Raw genomic sequence first — 16,685 nt, 5'->3', positions numbered from 1 at the left:
GAAAAATGTGTACGTGTGACTACGGACTTACTTTCTAGGGATAGGTAAGTCGACTTCCGATTAATCGATTAGTCGACTTTTTGGTTTGAGAAGTTTAAAAATCGTAGTTGACCTTTGGTTATAGAGAAATCGAAAAGTCGACCTTTCATGGTCGAGTTTCGATTTTCTTACCCAAAATTTGTATATGACAAATATTGTAATAACACCCTCTGTTGACAGCGATATGTATCAAAAAAGCTATAAAATCGATCAAAAATGGATTTTAGTCGACTTTGATCATAATCGAAAGATCGAAAAGTCGACGTTTTTGTTAAAGGTAAAAATCGAAAGATCGAATAGTCGATATTTGACTTCGATTACGTATCCTTATTACTTTCTCACACACACAAAACCGAAAAACAGCGAAATTTCTATTTATTTCAATGAATTTTAGGTTGGGGCATGGTATAAGTAAAGAGGTAGATTTAAATGAAAACAATCTATAGAACCCTTGTTTTTCCTGAATTCCTAAAACGTCAATATTAGTAAACACAAAAGCAACAATTGGGTTTGTTTAGTCGATGGTCAGACTAGAACGATTTCAACATGGCGACGTCAAGTTTATAGGCGAGGGGTATGAAGTAGTGAAACCCATGTACATGGTTTTCCGTGTTTGTTGTGTTGCCTCTTCTTGTTATTCGTTGCAAGGTCTTTTCTTCCATTTTCTCTCATTTTTATTTTCTCAAGCAAACGTTAACAACAAAACAAGCATAAAAAGAATTAATAAAAACATTTAATTAATGAAATAGTGAAAATTTAACTATTAATATTAATTTAATTATTAATGTTAATTATTTTGTGTTGTTTTTTAGGTTATTTAAGTTTGTTTTGTTTTTATTAGTATGAGAAACACAACAAACGCGAATGGTAAAATAAAGAGGACACGCAAAAATCTTAACTTTCACGTTAACGTGTGTGGACATTAACGAAACTTGAAAAGAAACTTTAAGGAAATTGGTTTCAAGAAACCTTGCTAGTCTGACCATCGACTTACAATACCATTTTCGAACATTTTATAAAAAACGCGAAAAATCAATGACGTGTCAGGGTTTCACCACATAATAGAGTTGTGGATATGATAAAATGTTTTTTTCAATGCAAAGCTGACGAATTTCTTCCATACAAATGTTCTAAAAACAAATTTAAAAATCATTGAATTCGATTGTTTTTAAAATTGTTTGGCATATTATTCAAACAGCACACAAACATACAAAGTTTTTGTATATTGTTTTGAAGTTTTAGGAACAGTCGAATGAAAAAATTTAAATTGACAGAAAGCTTTAGCTAACCTTTCTTATTAAACCATGGGTTGGGTATTTTTGTTAAGATAGTATCGATAGGCAAAACTATCCGTCGATATTTAATTTAAAAAAAAAAATAATCGATTTTATCGAGAGTGCCATCGATTTTTTGCCAGCTCTAGTGTACCCCGCTTAAAAATAATCGATTATCGATTAATAATCGACTACGGTTATTTTACGACTAATAATCGATTTACCGAAATCGACTTATTTATCCCTAAACTTCTTCAATCGTCGTAGTTTTTTTCGGGGCAAGCAACGTATTTTTACGTATTTTTACACAAACATTAAACGATAGCTAATACAATTTTACGGAGTAATTTCAGTTTAAAAAAGCAAAAACCCGACAAATCTCTTTGTATACAAAACAACGAAAACACAAATTATACCGCGAAGTAAAATGTATTGCTAAAAAGTGTCGATTAAATAAAAAAAATCCAATAAATCTCGTAAGTCTGTCAGTGAATAAAACGAAGCAAGAAAAGAAAATTGCGAAAAATGTTGTGTTAAATGAAATGCAAGTGAAAAAGTGAGCAAAATGAGTAAAGATTGATGGATGGTATAAAGAATAATCGCTAGATGATGTCTGGCAACTTGTATAATCTGAAGAAGAAAATTAAATGCAAAAATCCAATCCCAATCCCGTAATGCACACGACAAAATATTTAATATTATATTACTTCAGAGCAGCTCCACAACAAATGAAAAATACTTGTGTTATTAGTAATTAATATTTTTGTTTGTTTTTTACTTTTGCTGCTCCTGCTCGGTCTTGTAGTCAGAGTGTGAGTGTGTCAGGTGGAAGGTAAAAGTGCGCATCATAGAAAACGTTGTAATAGAATGTCAACACCTAAAAAATACTGACAGTGAATAATGATAATAAAAAGATTAACACAAAATTAAACCTTCCTTGTAAATGTTTTGTGTGTTTTCTGTGTTTTGCTTTCATTTGTTTTTCTATTCTAGAAATCGTCAATTCGTGTTTGTTTGTGGTTTGCTATTTCTCTGTTCCCCCCTCTCTATTAATTGTTTGCTACATTACCTATGCCGTTTGTGTGATAGGTGTGTGTGCGTGTTGTCGATCTTTTTGAGAAATTAAACTGATGGATGTGTGTCTGGCTGGCGTTTGTTTCTTTCATTTGTATATGGCTAATTTTTACTGTCATATGTTGTGTTCTGAATCAATATGACAAGTTCCCTTGCAAGTAAGATCAACAATTTAATTTTTTATTAATAATAACTAACCGCGTTGTCTACGTTGTATTTATTATATTTTCTATCATCTTCGTCGGTCTCGTTTCTTTTTTCTCCTCTCAACCGCAATAATTAATAATTGGTTACTGGTGCAACTTGTTTGTACAAATCGGGTCTTGTTCATTGTCAAAGGGCTGGCTTTACTCTTGAGAGAATTATCTATCCATAAACAATTAACAACAAACAATGATGGCAACTACCCGCCAGCCACTACTATTCGGTACACAGTATTCCATGAAACGATCATTTGTCTGGTTTTAATTCCTCAATTAAATTTTATAAATACAAAACGTGCCTTGTTGTTGTTGCTGGTCTTTTTTAAGAAAATAAAACGAAAAAATTGAAGATTAGAAAAAATGGTTAGCTGAATGAATGAAATGTATGAATCAACCACCTAGCAAGCAAAAACAAAAATTCAAGTGCGTTGGATCAACTACTTCAGGTTTGTCGTTCAGTTTGTTATTGACCGTTTACAATTTTCAATGTTTGACAATTGACATCAAACGAGAGAAGGTCATCTGTGAACAAGTATCTCGTTTAGAGGGGGAAAAGTGTGACATCACCGGCAACATTAACATCCCGAGCAACTCGAAATGCGCAAAAACAATTGTTAGGCTATAGTACACCAATCTTAAATGTAATGGAATCTAACCAATTGTGGTAAGAAGAAAGTGACGTGATTTTAGATATCCGTTTTTTCCAAATTCCACTACGAATAGATGTGTCGACGTCACTGACAGTGAAGATTTCATGAAATGGTCTATGAGTTCTGGATTTTGTATGGAAATGTTGTAGAAGTGTTTTAAACCTCCAAACAAAAGTTTAATAGAAACAGAGGTGAGTTTATATGTATTTTTTGCTGATTTGTGAGCTTTCCTAAATATTATAATATATCCACAGGTACTCATAAATCCAGAAGTTAATTCTACAAGTGCTAAATTTGCTTTCAGAATTACGTTCAATGTAAAGGTACAACTCCAATTACAACATTTAAGTTGGGTTACTGTGACATTACTTGCTGTGGCTAACCGCTGTAACACAAGCCCTGCTGATTTTTAAAGTCTCGGACTGTTGTTGTCGAAATTAAATACGTTAAGAACATTACAAATTTCGAAAAACGACTATTAAGTGTCTTCCAGATTTGGCTTGTGGAGCCAGTCAACCATATTATCCCTCTTTAAGAGCTACAGGCGAGTTTTTGAAGACCTTGTTCCTAATTTGAGTGTAACACTCAATGTTTTAGGGTGATTTATGGAGCGCATTTGAGAAACATAATAGTTGTGAAACATCAAAATGCTCCGCACGTATGAATTCACCTTGAAGAACTCCATGTTGTTGTTGTAACAGTGTTTGTTATTATGTTCTTTCTTCTGTTCAATCTGGCTCTGAAAATTTCAGGAAAGTGGCTACTTCGATGGAATGTAACCACAGATCCACTGAAGTTAGATGAGTAGGTTTGGTTGGGCAGTTGAAAAGGTGTTTTGTGTCGTGCGGGCCCATGTCACATACTGGGCAGATGTTTTGCACGGCGCGGTCGATTTCCGCCCAATAAGAATTTAGGCGACTGCAATATCCCGAGCGTAGTTGAGCCAAAACTACTCTAGTTTGTCGTGGCAGCTGACGCTCCTCATCTGCAATAGATGGGGCCGGACTTTATTCACACTATAATTGCTTAAGGCCTTGGCAACTGCATCCGTGTAAATACTATTTAAACCAGATTGATACGCTTGTTGATCTAGGGTTTATCTCCTGTATCGTTGAACCTCTCCCTCTAGAGCATGTATATCCTTCCTGATCTGCGTGTATGTGTCGGGCCTACCCACAATATACTGATTGGGATGGCTCACACGGTAACACCCAAGCAGGTACTGCAACGAAAGCATCTCATTGTGTTGCTTTACTGGAAGAATCTTTGCCCCCTCATGTAGATGGTCCACTGAAGATTTGAGGAGGCACCCTGTTTCTGTTCTCAAAGCGGCATTCTGGCAAGTTTGAATCTTTTTCCAATTCGTATCACACAATCTCGGGGACCAGACTGGCGCCGCAACAAGGTTTCTTTATCTGCACCCCAAGTGCTGCCGGCTAGGGACTTGAGGACCTTGTTCCTACTTTTCAGTTTGTCGCAGATAGCTGTGGCGTGTGCGCACGACGTGAAAGTAGTGTGGAATGTGACCCCTAAAATTTTGGGGCAGTTTGTGGTCGGAATTCTGCTATCGTCGACCACGACATTCAATTCTCTTCCAAACTGCGCTGTCCATGTGGTGAACAGAGTGGCTGTTGATTTTGTGGCGGTAATCTGCATATTTCTCGAATGGAAAAAGGTGGTGAGATCGGTTAAATAGTTGTTCTGTCTCTCACAGATGTCATCAGGATACGTACCCGACGCCAGGATCGTGCAATCATCCGCATACGTTACGATATCGATGCCGTCTGGAGGGGCGGAATACAGGAGAGGTAGAGGTTAAACAGTTTCGGAGATATCACCCCACCTTGGGGAACTCCCTGTTTCACTCTACGGGGTTTGGACTTCTTTTTCTTGAATTCCACGTACGACTGGCGTCCACACATACAATTGACCATCCAACGTTTCAAGCTTGGCCGGTGGAGTGCCTGACTGTATCAAAGGCTTTTGATAAGTCAAGCGCCACCATCACTGTTCTATCGCACGGCCGTCACTGGTTGAGTCCTTGACAAATATGTGTGGTAATGGCGTGCAGCGCAGTTGTCGTGCTGTGCTGCTTACGGAATCCATGCTCGTGATCGGCAACTTGATAGCTGTTTCTTATACTGGGGAGGACTAAGGCTTCAAGGGTCTTTGCTACGGGCGACAAAAGCGAAATCGGCCTGTACGATTCACTTTTGCTGGCATCCTTGCCGGGCTTCCGTAGTGGGACCAACCTGCCCATTTTCTAGACTTCAGGAACAATGAGTGTGGCTAGAGACAAGTTGAGAACTTTAGTGAGATACTCCACTCCCGGCTCATCCAGCTGCTTCAGCATTAACATGGGGATTCCATCAGGGCCCAACGCTTTAGATGATTTAGCGTTCCTCATGGCATTCGCAACATCATCCATTGTAAACTGTGGTGGTTCCTCCTCGGCAGGAAGAGATCTGATGCGACGTAATACACTTCTCTTCGCCCTGTCACTCTCGGGGTGCTCGACAAACTGTCGATTGAAATAACTTGCACACCTCTTCGGGTCAGTCAACGTAACGTCGCCAAACGTGACTGAGGTCCTATCTTCCCTTCTTCTAGGGTTCGAGAGTGACTTAACCGTTGCCCACAATTCACCTATACCGGCTCCAATGTTGCAACTCTTCAGATGATTTAACCACTTGTTCCGCTTATGCTCGCCGACCAGCCTGTTAACTTCCAGTGTCAGCTCCCTGACTCTGGGGTCATTGGGGTTGATTCGGCTGAGAACACCATGTTTGACTCCAGTGGTTTTCGATTTCTTGTTATACCATCAACCCTCGAAACAACAATTTTAGACCCCAAGAAGGTTTGGATGAAATCTGAAACAATTTGGGTCGATTTAACCGTATCCGTCGACGGATCAACCGATTCGGTCCAAAATTTGGTCTTCGTAATATTTTGTCCAAACTTAGATCAAGTTTAAAGATGGACCATAACAGTCCACCTCTCGCGTACCTCTTCCACAAAAGTTTTACAATCACAAAAATGTTGCGAACGACAATACTCAAAGGAACTATCGATTTGGCCCTCGTAATATATCTACCAGGCATTCCTTTGCATACCTCCCACAAAAAAATTTGGGAAAAGTGCAGTCTAAGAACTCCTTTCGGAGGCCCGCTTTACGACAGTACAAGTTTTATCAGGTATAAGTCCATACTTCCTGAGAAAATAGCCCGAAAGGTGCACAAAACCTCTATAACACCATGTGTAGTGGTTGGAGCGCATGAGAACTCTCGAACGGACCAGTCGATTTGTGATCAGAGTGGCAAAAGCTACTTTGGTCTCGATCCGAACATAATGCTTAAACTCAACTTAAGCCGAATTTCTTACCGAAGTTACTCCTTGTTATCCTGGTTACAACTCCTTGTTATCCTGGTTAGTTTTCGTGTGCAATTTCCGCACAATAGTCCAAAATTCAAAATTATACAAAGACCAACTGAAAAATTGGTGGGCGCGCTCTCTTTTCCAAAAATATACACCTCTAAACGGACTATGTCGGTTCATGCCTTCAGGTACCTTCCCGCAACAAATCCATGTTTTGTGTCTGCAAGTTTATACGTCCAAAAAGTATGCGCAGCCGGTATTCGATCTGTTCATTGATAAAAATTTCAATTATTCAGATAATGAGCATCCAGATATATAGTTGTCACAGACGGACCTGTAACGCATGCTAGGTAGATGTTTTGTAGCCTATCATCAAGCCCCGTCAATAGGAATTATTTGTTAAATGACCAGAATTCACGTCACAATTGTCTATGACTTCAGCGTCTCGCAGATCTTTTGTACATAGTATCATCTACCTTCTTATTGGATAAATAACGATGATTTCTAAAGACCCCATCTTCTCTCAAGTTATCCCTATAAAAATCCATAGCATACTCTCTTTTCTCAATAAGAAAAAATCTGCCAGTAATGTTTTATCTCTTACAAATCAACAAAAACAATTAAGAAAAAATATTAATAATTTTTTTCAATTGCTTTGTAGTTTATAATTCTTTCGTTGTTATTTTTAATTTACCTAACGTTTTTAACCAGATGGAGGGAAATATACCGACGTTTTTAATAATAGGTGAAAGTCAGCGAAAAGTCATCGATCATAGATACGTTAGGTCTATTAACCCTTAAAGAACTGGAAACTAAAGAGTATTTCTAAAACGCTTTTCAAGGTATTGCATACAAGTTTTTTTAATGGAAAATTTAGATCTTTCAAAATAAATAAATTCATTAATATCATTAGTTCTCAAAGGGTTAATAAATGTATGAAATGTTATGCAAAGTAAGGGGCGGGCTGTTTGATTGTCGCTGACAGTTAGAAAAGTAATAACCGTTTTTATTTTCTCATTTTCAATTCAATTGTTTTGCTAAAGGAGAGATGAAGCAATTCAATGGAATAAAGCAAAGTAAATTGTCGTGTGTAGCACCTATGTATCTGTTTTTGCTATTTTTCATCAACTCTTTTTTTTTGTTGCTGTCTGAAATATTTTTTGTATTGTTTTCAAACTTTGTTGTTGTTATTTGTCGTTGGTCGCTAAGGTTGTCGTTTGTGTTATTGCTGTGTCTCACAAAGTGTATTATAGAAACGATTGTTTGTAACATTCGAAAATTAAACCGTTCAAATTAATCAATAAAATCAAATGAAATGTTAAATTTTCTTGGTAATTCTATAAAAAAAAAAAAAAACATTTAGAATAATGTTTAATTATACCCTCAGTATTTATGCTAGCGAGGGTAAATACACTTTCATACGGGCAAAATGTGGCTTATCGAAATAATGGTTTTAGAACCCAAGTATGTTTGGACGAAATCCGTTTCAGGCAATTTGGAGTCGATTTAGCAATGTCCGTTCGTCTACCTGTCTGGCTGCTGGAGCGCACGATAACTCTCGAATGGATTAATCGATTTGGTAAAAAAGTTGGCTATCGGTCCACTCCCTCGGGTACCTCCCCCACAAAAGTTCAAAATTGTTCGGAAAAATTATGCGCACAACAACCGATTTAGTCCATACTTTGCACATCGTAATATTTCTACCGGGCATAGATTAGGTTCGACACCTTCGGGTACCTCCCACACAAAATTCGTGGACAAGTCCATACTTTCTGAGATAATGGCGTAAAAACTCTAAGAAACCTTGATGGCACCAACTAAAATGGCAAATCTGCAAGATAACTCTTGCTGGGAGTTTCTGATTGGTCCAAACTCTGCACATCGTATTATTTTGTTGTTGTTGTAGCAGCATGTAACGTACGTATAAGCATAGGTTTAATACTGGGTTGGCAGCCGCTGGCCGAAACATTGGTTTCGGATCAATCCGGTACGAAAGAACCCGCTGCCGTGGGATTGTTTGCTCGTCGTAACCGGGTACGGGTAGTGCAACCATAATCGTATTATTTCATCTGGTTATGTATTAGGTTGGAATATGGACTATATCGCCACACAAAATTTGGGAAAAGTGGTGTTTAAACTTTAAAGCTCGTCTCGGAAAGTTTTGAAAATTTTGCCAAGAAGTTTTTTCCGGGCTCTGCACTATAGGTAATTTGCCCTGTTTTTGAGACAAAAATTAATAACAGCGGAATTAAAAGATTTTTTAACTTTTTAAATTATTTATGTGTAAAAGTGAGATAAAACAAAGATTTTTACAGATAAATTCGGATATAAGGAACAACGGTTATAAGCAACTACGTATATAACGAACAAAGCTATTTTTTCCAATGCCATTTTCATTTCTTTTCTTATACACAACAAACTGATGAAAACGATCACGGTAGTAAGTAACACAAATTTTGTCCCCGCGAGAAGATTTTCCAAGGAATTGTTACTACAGTTTTGTATATTTTTTGAATATACGTTAATAAAGACGAGTTTAGTACTCTTTTAAACCGTATTAATGATTAATATGTAATAGAGAGATAAAATAAAGCTTACTACTGCCGCACCGTTTATAGAAAACCACGGATATACCGAACAATTTGTCGGCATTACTTATTTTACTTGCAATGAAATTGTAAACCACAATATTTTTTACACTTATTATTTATTTCCTCAAACCAACCTTCCACAATTTTAAGACTTTTTATTGAGAAGTAACTTAATAAAATCTCATAAATATCAAAAAACGGGCAAAATCGGGTTTTGAAACCTAGTAATACCAATGCAGAAGACTTTCAGTAATGTGTTCTAGGTGGCAAAATCACGGCCAAACACGGCCAATTTAGTATAAGTCTATATGAAGTGAGTTTAAGAAAAATAAAATATTTATTTCTGACTTTTTGTGTTTTTTGTTCGCTACCCAAAATGTTTCAGCTATATTATATATGAAATAAATTCCTCTCGCAATTGCTAATCTATTCCATTTTACATATATTTATATTTGGTTTATTTTTTCGCGGTTTTAAGTACATTGAAATATGCCTTACAATATATATTTTTTTAGTTCTTCTTCGAAATTCTCACTTTGACTGCAATTTAAACCGCGATAATGACGCTATTTTGAAAAATGTCATTTATATTAATAAATTTTGACATGTTCTTTTTTCAATGCCAACTAAAAAATTATTATTATTAAAAGTTGCAAAATCGACTTTTTGCCTCAAAAACAGGGCAAATTACCTATAGTGCTCTGTTACGACTAGCAAATTATTGCGAAAGCGAGTCCACACTTCCTGAGCACCAACTAAACTGGGTAAAACGTACGATAACCCTCGAAGAGAGATCCAAACGTTGTACATCGTAGACCATACCACTATTTCTATCGTGGCATCAATTCGGCCCAATTTGAATCCTGGCGGCTGCATCGTCCAGACTGCCTGATAGGCTCATTGGTCTAGTGGATCTCTTTTGGACCACTACCTCTAGATCATCAAGATTTCTCCTGGTTGTCAGCAGGTTATTGTTGTAACAGTGCTTTTATTATACGTTTGTAAGTTCATTCTTCTGCCTAATCTGGCTCTGGGTCTATCTCCAGCTCTAGGAATGTAGCTGCTTCGATGGGATGTAAGTCGATGGAGTTAGTTGATTAGGTTTGGCAGGGCAGTTAAAAAGGGGCAGCATTGTGAGGGCCTGTGCCGCATGCTGGGCAGATGTTTTGCACGATGTCATCGATTCTTGCCCTATAGGAATTAAGAAGGATGCACCATCTGGAGCGTAGTTGAGCCAAAACAACTCTGGTCTGATGTGGCAACTGACGCTCCCCAGCTGCGATATATGGAGGATGTTCTCCGAGGACCTCATTCATATGATAATTATATATGGAATCTGCGACTGCATCCGTATGAATGATATTCAAACCTATTGGGTTTATGCACCAGTAAAACCTTCGCCTCCTCATTAAGATGGCCCCCTGGTGTCAAGAGAAGGCGCACCCTGTGCAGTTAATATTCTTCCTCAGCGTAGCGCTGGTATATACACTTTGATACGACCAAAAATGTGCCTCCTCCAAATAACGGTTTCAGACCCCAAGTATGTTTGGACGAAATTAGTTTCAGACAATTTGGAGTCGATTTAGCCATGTCCGACCGTCTGGCTGGTGGGACCGATTCGAATTTTGGGTATCGCAATATTCTGTCCAAACATAGTTTAAGTTCGAAGATGGGCCATATCTGTCCACTCCTTCCGATACCTCCCCCATAAAAGTTCAAAATGTTTCTGTAAAATTGTGTGAACGATAACTCTCGAAGGGAGCAAACGATTTGGTCCAAACTTTGCACATCGTATTATTCCTTCCAGATATATATCGGACTCGAATATGGACTATATCGGTCCTCTCCTTCGGGTACCTTCCACAGAAAATTCGGATGAACTTTAAGAGCACCTCTCGGATCGTGTTGAAATTTTTTCAGTATGTTGTCCTTGCCGCTCCCTTTACAACGACACAATTTTTTTCCTGCGCAAGTCCATACTTCTTGATATATTAGCCTAAAAGCACCATGAAACCCTGACGGCACCAACCAAAATGGCAAATCCGCAAGATAATTATCACAGGGAGTTTCTGATTGGTACAGACTTTGCACATCGTATTATTTCATCCAGTCATTTATCAGGTTAGAATATGGATTTAATCGGTCCACTCCTTCGGATACCTCCCATACAAAATTCGGAAAAATTGAAGTATAAAAGCTCCTCTGGCATAGTTTGATTCTTTTCAAGTAGGTTGTTGTAGCGATCTCATTTACAACGGTACAAGTTTTTTCCGGAGTAAGTCAATACTTCCTGCGATAATGGCCCAAAAGTGACAAAACACTGCCAGCACTAAACTGGCTATGGTTCAAGATAACTCTAAAACGTTTTCAAACTTTTTTCCAAACTTAGTTTAGCGAAATTTAACATTTCGAGTCCTTTTTGAAGAAGTTTGGATACTAAAAATGTTTTGTATATGTCAATGATTTGGTATAGCCCCAGATCGCGGTACCTACAGATTTTAAAGCAAAGTTGTGATACAAAACACTGTGCAACACGAAAATTATTAACCATATTCTGACACCGCAGTGTGATAGAATACCAAAAATGAGAAGACACGTGTCTCGCCGTTTTTCCCCATCTCATCAACTTTTGCGGATATAGGCCTCCAAATGTTTGAGGCTTTGATGTATAAAGGGTCATTTAGTCAGGACTATATTTTCCAAGCCGTTAGGAAATTTGAATTTATCACGGAGGCAAAGTTGTAGCTCTTGTCTTAAAGAACAAAAATTGTGAACACATATAATCCTTCAAGCTTAATCTGCAAGGTCAAAACCGCCATGGTCAAATTTCTTTTAAAATTTTTCTCAAGTTTTGTTACACAGCTTTCAAACCGAACAAATTTGAAGCAAACAACCAACTACAAAAATGTACCTCAGATCTCAATAAACATCTTTCTAGAATATAGGAACCCTGTAGAAGCGGATCTTAATGGTCAAAATAGCAAAACAATTGCGATTTTTATAATCTTTTTTAGGATTCTGCTCCATAGATATCAAACCGTTCAAAATTCAAGAAAACAATCAACCGCAATAGCGTAGCAAAGGCATCAATAAACAACTTTCTGGAATATGCGAAATGTCTATGAACTGTTCTTAATGGTAAAAATAGCAAAAATCTTTTGAAAATATCCAATTTTTATACTTTTTTCTCCGACTCTGGTCCAAAGACACCCAACCGCCCAAAAAATAAGGATACCGTCAACCACAAAAATGTACCTAAGATTTCAATAAACAACTTTTTAGAACAAATGAAGATTCTATTCTATTGATGATTCTTAGGGCTGAAATTCACGAACAATTAAATTATTTGTAACATTCCCCCCGCTCAGGTTTGGAAATAACAAACTGTTAAAAACTCAAGGAAATATTAACGGTTTGTTATTTACGGACCTGAACAGGAAATAATGATCTAAAATAATCGAATTATGAGCTTGAAGAATCGTTCCTAGAATCTTCATTTTTTCTAGAAACTTGTTTGTTGAAATCTAAGGTACATTTTTGTAGTTGACTGTATCCTTAATTTTTGGGCGGTTGCGTATCTTTGGACCAGAGTCGGAGAAAAAAGTATACAAATTGGATATTTTCAAAAGATTTTTGCTATTTTTACCATTAAGAACCGTCCAAAGACATTTCGCATATTCCAGAAAGTTGTTTATTGAAGCCTTTGCTACAATTTTGTGGTTGATTATTTTCTTGAATTTTGAACGGTTTAATTAATATCTATGGAGGAGATGCCGAGAAAAGAGGATAAAAATCGCAATTGTTTTGCTATTTTGACCATTAAGATCCGTTCATACAGAGTTCGTATGTTCTAGAAAGTTGTTTACTAAGATCTAAGGTACATTTTTCTAGTTGGTTGTTCGCTTCAATTTTGATCGGTTTGAAAGCTGTATAACAAAACTTGAGAAAACATTTTAAAAGAAATTTGACTATGGCGATTTTGACCTTGCGGATGAAGCTTGATACATTATATGTGTTCACAACTTTTGTTCTTTAAGACAAGAGCTACAACATTGCCTCTGAGATAAATTCAAATTTCCCAACGGTTTAGAAGATAGAGTCCTGACTAAATGACCCTGTTTACATCAAAGCATCCAACTTTTGGAGGCCTATAACCGCGAAAGTTGATGACATAGGGATAAACGGCGAGACACGTGTCTTCTCATTTTTGGTGTTCTATCACACTGTGGAGTCAGAATATGGTTAATAAATTATGACTCAAAAAATTACACACAGTGAAATCAATATATTTTATATACGGCATAATTATTGTGTTTGGTTTGGTTAGGTTTTTTTTGTCTGTGGGTGGTGGTATATCTCCGTCAGCATAGCTGATACTTTCTTACTTTTTTTTTAAACATTTTTATAAATGTATCTCTTTTTATTTTGTAGAACAATAACTAATTTTATTTATATACCTACGTTAAATTCAATATTAGTAACGGTAATAATAAAATTTGTGCTTATAATAAAATTTCCAATGCATATTTGTGAACACGTCACGCCAATCCCAATAGAGTCTCACTTGACCTTTGACTTGTTTTGATATTATATGCCGGGGCATATAACATTCATGTCTAACAAACCCACAATATAATTCCGTTTAGGACTGTTTTATTTTATATTTTTTTTTTTGTTCATGACAAATTGTAAACTTCTCTCTCAAGTTCAAGTACATTTGGAATAGTTTGACAATCAGCTGCCTGCCCCCAGTGACAGACATACGAGGTACATACGTATGTATATATATAATGACAACAACAATAACAACAAAATGTATAAATAAATTCGGTATAAAAATATGACTCGAAACAAGTTTTAGACATGTGTACATAGTCATTGTTGGTGTTGTTGTTGTTGTTGTTGTTTTGGGGCTGCTGATTCTACGATATTGTGGTGCTTGTCCAGCGGCGTCTTGAACCTTCAAAATACAAACATATTTACTTGTCCGTCCGTCTGTCTGTCTCTCCATTTGTTTATTATTATTTAAAGCGTACATAGTTGTTGTCACCGCTCGCATTATTCATATGCTGCCTGCTTGCTTGCTTGCTGCGTATCCAGGTGCGAATTTTTATGACTTGATTTTGTTTGCAATTACTTATTTATTGTTGTTGTTTTTATTTTTATTTCACTGATATACAATTAATTAAATTGTATACAATATTTGTTGTTTGCATAATTTAAACAATTTCGCGGTTATTCCTTATCTATTTTACACACGTACACACTCAAACACACACATTTTGAATTACCATCATCCTCATTACGTTGTCTTGCTCGTGTATGTTTGTAAGTCTACAGTTTTGTCTTTTAGTAATTAATTTGGTTTTTTGGAAGCAAAGTGATGACTCAGTGGGCACCTACAACAACACCATTTCCACCTATTTTTTCTACAATCTCTGAAAAAAAAAATTAGAAAATTTCTTTCACACCTCTCCATCATGAGTGTGTGAGCATCCGTACCATTGCACAGTGGATCCACCCATTGGCCAAAAATAAAAAAATGAATGTCAAAATTTTGGTACAACATCTGGCAACTCTGACAGCTATGACATGGACCTTTTTAAAAATATATTAGTTTTTGTTTCATTCAAACGCAATCTTCTTAAGAATAACTTCAAAAGTCGGAACATTTGACTAATATTTTTTGTTGTGAGTACAACCTATATTTTAAGTGCAAGTAAATATATTCAAAATATCGCGAAACTAATGCGTTTAGCAAAATATTATAGTGGATTTTGAAGGAGGAGGTAATAGCTTAATTTTCATTAAAAAATAGTGTTTTAGCGTGTTGTGGAATTCTAGTTAGCTGCATATTTTCTTAGTGTATTTTGTAATGCCAATTCGATCATGTACTTAAATTTGACCTAAGGTTTTAGTCATGATGCCCACCAGTGCCCACCTTGGGAATAATTTTCCAAAGTAGGTCATGGGTCTAAGATTATTCAGTTTTAAAATCAGCTGCCATCTAGTGCCAGACTATAAATGGTGCGCCGCTGACTAAAGCTGCCCTTAAATAGGGTTTCTATGGATATATTAGCGTATAACTCTGTTATTTGACCACGTACATTAACATAATTGGCATCCGTGGCAAGATGAAAAAATCTTCTTTCAAATTTGTCTTACGTTGGCGGTACGTGCCTTCCAGAAAGAACGCTATAAGATCTATATCAAAAATTTTACCAATTTTCAGACAAAAATTTTGTTTTTTTTAATCCGCTAAATTGGTTAGATTTTATGTTGTTTTGGAGATTTTTTTGTTTCCCCAAGCCAATTTTTGCATCATAAGATAATCGGGACCTTTGTTCGTGACAATTTGTATTAACAGCATAAAACAATTCTTACCGCATACCCCCTCCAGAGGGGAAAGGGGGGAGAATGTTACGCTCGTGGTTTCTTAAAACACTCTTTACAGCAGCACAAAGCTGTAAGCGGCGCATTGGCTTGATTTTTACACTCTAAATATTTTTGGCCACTTTCTCCATACAAGTGGATCCACTGTGCATTGAGGCGAATAATGAATACCGTTTTTTCCAGAAAATGTTTGTCAAATTTCCATTAAAATCCGATTATCTATTGCAAATTGGGTAATAAAGTTCATTTTTTGACTCGAAAATGTTTGTTTTTCTAAAGAAGTCTCTGGAATAGCTTTCATTGTTGCGGTTTCTAAATGATGTGGTTTTTTGTTAGGTGTAGTTTTTGCTTTTGCTACAAAATTAAAATATTAAAATAAATTTGTTATATAAAAGTTAGTTGGGGTGTTTTACAAATCTACATACGAACATACATATGTATGTATGTCATGTCTATCACAAATGCAATACGATATTATAAGTGTAATACCTAACCTTTAAACTGTTTAACAATGTGAAGGAAGTTTGAGAAGGGATAGCGTTTGAGGTACAAATAAATGTGCATGTTTGTATTGAACTGATTAAAAAATGAGTGCGAGTATTATTTGGCAAGACAACATAAAAGGGTTCATTTCAACCTTTCCGTATGAAGAAAATCGGAGACTTCTAAAAAAATTTCACTCTGCATATTATAGCTCGTCATTCACAAATGTCCCTTTATTGCTTCTAGAAATAACAACGACTCAAAGGATCTAAACCCCACCGCAATATCCGGGATAACTTTTGTGAAATTTTTAGAAGCAAGCCGCTAATGGTCTACATCAGCGACTACCAACTCAACGGGCAGTACTTGATCATTGGAAGACATACAGTACGGTCGTCCATTTCATGCGGCTTTTAATGATATTAGGATCAGAGACTGGCTTTGAGTGCGATTGTGTATGATCGAACACTCATAACAAAAAACTAATTCAATTCAATCAGACCGTCGGCTGTAAATTGTTTATTCGAGTCGCTCACACAAACACAAAAAATGTTGTGATCTAACTTGAATTGAATGAAGTTGGATGTTCACGTTCAAGTGGCT

General features: G+C 36.5%; 2 protein-coding genes across 26 annotated transcripts in view; one reads left to right on the top strand and one right to left on the bottom strand.

Annotated features, from left to right (window-relative positions):
• Window positions 1-6,652, bottom strand: part of Syt12 (Synaptotagmin 12) — a 45,874-nt gene extending 39,222 nt beyond the window's left edge. The window contains exon 1 of the mRNA XM_073977909.1: window positions 6,622-6,652. The gene's annotated coding sequence lies outside the window, so the exon portion shown is untranslated. The remainder of the gene's footprint in view (window positions 1-6,621) is intronic.
• Stim (stromal interaction molecule) overlaps window positions 1,550-16,685 on the top strand; it is a 57,123-nt gene continuing 41,987 nt past the window's right edge. For 11 of the 25 annotated variants that reach the window (XR_012411826.1, XR_012411825.1, XM_073977886.1 and 8 more), the window contains exon 1: window positions 1,550-1,789. The gene's annotated coding sequence lies outside the window, so the exon portion shown is untranslated. The other 14 variants (XM_073977887.1, XM_073977885.1, XM_073977879.1 and 11 more) reach the window with 8 other exon arrangements.

This window comes from Musca autumnalis, unplaced genomic scaffold (assembly GCF_047663935.1).
Source record: "Musca autumnalis isolate F117 unplaced genomic scaffold, ASM4766393v1 scaffold_3, whole genome shotgun sequence".
Taxonomy (NCBI): domain Eukaryota; kingdom Metazoa; phylum Arthropoda; class Insecta; order Diptera; family Muscidae; genus Musca; species Musca autumnalis.
Note: the sequence above shows the minus strand (reverse complement) of the source record. Positions and strands in the feature narration are given on the sequence as shown.